General features: G+C 34.6%; 1 protein-coding gene across 6 annotated transcripts in view; it reads right to left on the bottom strand.

The window, feature by feature from the left end:
- Nucleotides 1-294: 294 nt before the first annotated feature.
- The window catches only part of LOC125045242 (zinc finger protein 37 homolog), a 27,816-nt gene continuing 25,408 nt past the window's right edge, over nucleotides 295-2,702 (bottom strand). For all 6 annotated transcript variants that reach the window (XM_047642417.1, XM_047642419.1, XM_047642413.1 and 3 more), the window contains one exon: nucleotides 295-2,702. This exon is cut by the window's right edge and continues 669 nt beyond it. The gene's annotated coding sequence lies outside the window, so the exon portion shown is untranslated.

Here is a 2,702-nt window from a genome sequence, read left to right as displayed (position 1 = left end):
GTATACACATACATAAGTACATCCACACACACACACACACACACACACACACACACACACACACACACACACACACACACACACACACACACACACACACACACACACACACACATATACATACATACATACATACATACATATACATATACATATACATATACATATACATATACATATACATAAACACATACATACATACATAAAATATATACATATACATATATATATATATATATATATACATATAAATATAAACATACATACATATATATATATATATATATTAGACACAGACAGACAGACAGACAGACAGACAGACAGACAGACAGACACACACACATCTTGTCTTTTTGAATATGATCATCCCATCCACAGGCAATGTGATAAAACACATCATGTATTAGTACTTTACTACAGTTCTCCAAGGATTTCACATTGCAGTTGCTTGCAGTCACATGTCCACTAGATACATTGCCAACCACAATGCCATATCCCAATATACAAAAGCATAGCCATGAGTATGCTTCCCAAGAAAGAAATATTAACTTGGATTGAACTGGAAAAAAAAAAAAAAAAAAAAAAACAACGGAAAAAAGGGGGGAAGAATAAAGAAAAAGAAAAAAAAAAGGGGGGGGGGGGGTATAATAGTCCTAATATTTATGCATGACTTAAAAATCACTCCATAATACAAAAATATTATCTGACGTTGAGAAGAACGCGATGACTCTCAATCCATTTAGGTCTGAATAATAATAATAATAATAAAAAAAAAGGAGAATGAAGCATTGTCACATCTCTCTCATGACCTTCCAAGAACAATGTCAAATAATAATCAATAATAACCAGAATAGAAAACAAAAAATCAGATCTCATTTCTCAGAAGAAGACAAAAATAATAATAATAATAAAAAATGCAGATTAAAAGCAGATCCAAAGTTATCATCATCTCTATTTGAGCACCTTTCGATAAAAGACAGTTTATAAATGTTTCAAAGATCAGGACTTTCATCTGCCATTGTCTTAATTCTATGAAAATGCATTCATAACTAAAGAAAAGGAAAAGAAAAAGAAAAATTAACAGCCAAATCTACATCATGAAACTGATGCAGGTCGGACTACTGTAAGGCTACGACTGATAACTTTGGACAATCTCTTATATACCTGCCTTGTGTATCAACAAAAATTTAAAGAATTTTTTTTATAATAATAAAACTGAATTAAATAAATGTAAAAGGAACACAAGAGACACAATCTTACCTAGTATAAAACACTACCTTCGAGACACCTACAATAAGCATATGAAGAACGCTCCTAAAAATAATTACAGGGCAATATCACTTTTACAATTAAAAGGTACTTCTTTACAAGATACACTACAATACATCAACATGGTCTATGCACACAGACAAAATTGATTTCCTTCAAAATATTGGGAGGGAGTCCCATGTGAGAGAGAGAAAAAAAAAAAAAAAAACTATACAGGGCCCTCAAGCAGACACAGAACAATATAACAAACCAAGTAAAGAATATAAAATTAACAATGATAGCAATATCATGACAATAATAATATGATTGATAAATTGGTGCCTATTCTGTGGGGGGGCCCATAATGTGAGCTGCCTTTACAGGTTTACGAATAATTTATTTTCTCCTGTATTATTATGATTTTTTTTTTATATAACATCTTATATCTGTATTGCTTATCTACATTTTTGAAGAAAAAAAAAAAGAAAAAAAAAAAGAAAAAAAAATCATTAATAAAAAAAACTCTCTCAACTTTGGCAGGGTGCATCAGATGACATTTTATTCATTATTATTTTTTTTTTTTTTTACCTTTTTTCTTTTTTTGAAACAGTCAGGAAAATATCTATCTCAATCATTGTACAAATACTCTAAGTACACAGGACTGCATAAAACTGGTTGATATAAAAATTTACAAGATTTCTGACACGGGTGATGGCTTGTTCATCATTGTTTTGTAGTGCTACACTGGGAAAAGGTGGGGGGAGAAAAAAAATATATAATAACAATGCCTCTCCTCCCTTTTTATGTGAATAAGTGGCCAAAAAGATGACTGTAAGGGAACTGGAATGTGATTGGGGCTGAGACAAGGATGGTGGTAAAAAGTGGTTGGGAGGGGGAGGAGGGGAGAGCATGGTCTTGGGAGTCTGACGGGGATTAGGGGAGGGAGTGAGGGAAGGGCTGAACATGTATCTATTTCTGATAGGTTTTAAATATTGAGGCTTGTTTGGGTGACAGACGACATGAGAAACAGAGGACTCTCTCTCTGGCGAGTGGTCAGTCACAGCTACAAAGGAGGAGATCATGGCACAACATTTTCTTTCTCTCTCTCTCTCTCTCTTTCTCTCTCTCTCTCTATGGCCAATGCATCAGTCAGCATGCGCTGCCCCTTTCAACGCTTGGCCTTTCTGTGGCATTTGCACTGGCATCTCGGGAGTCCCTGAGGAGACTCGTGCATGGCCTCACTGGTGCTAGGGGTGGGCTGGGCAAGCCACGCTCTCCTTTCCCTATACCCAAGCGCTGCTGACATTATCAAAGGCTTAACAAAATAGAAACAAAAAATAAAGTTTGACAATGATGGAACACAAATTGTGAAAAAAAAAAAGGAAAAAAAAAAAAAATGACTAACAGGACCAAGAGCTGTGGAGGGTTACCGTTTGTCATTTAGCCACACTAAG

The sequence above is a fragment of the Penaeus chinensis genome, chromosome 37 (assembly GCF_019202785.1).
Source record: "Penaeus chinensis breed Huanghai No. 1 chromosome 37, ASM1920278v2, whole genome shotgun sequence".
NCBI classification, from domain to species: Eukaryota; Metazoa; Arthropoda; class Malacostraca; order Decapoda; family Penaeidae; genus Penaeus; species Penaeus chinensis.
Note: the sequence above shows the minus strand (reverse complement) of the source record. Positions and strands in the feature narration are given on the sequence as shown.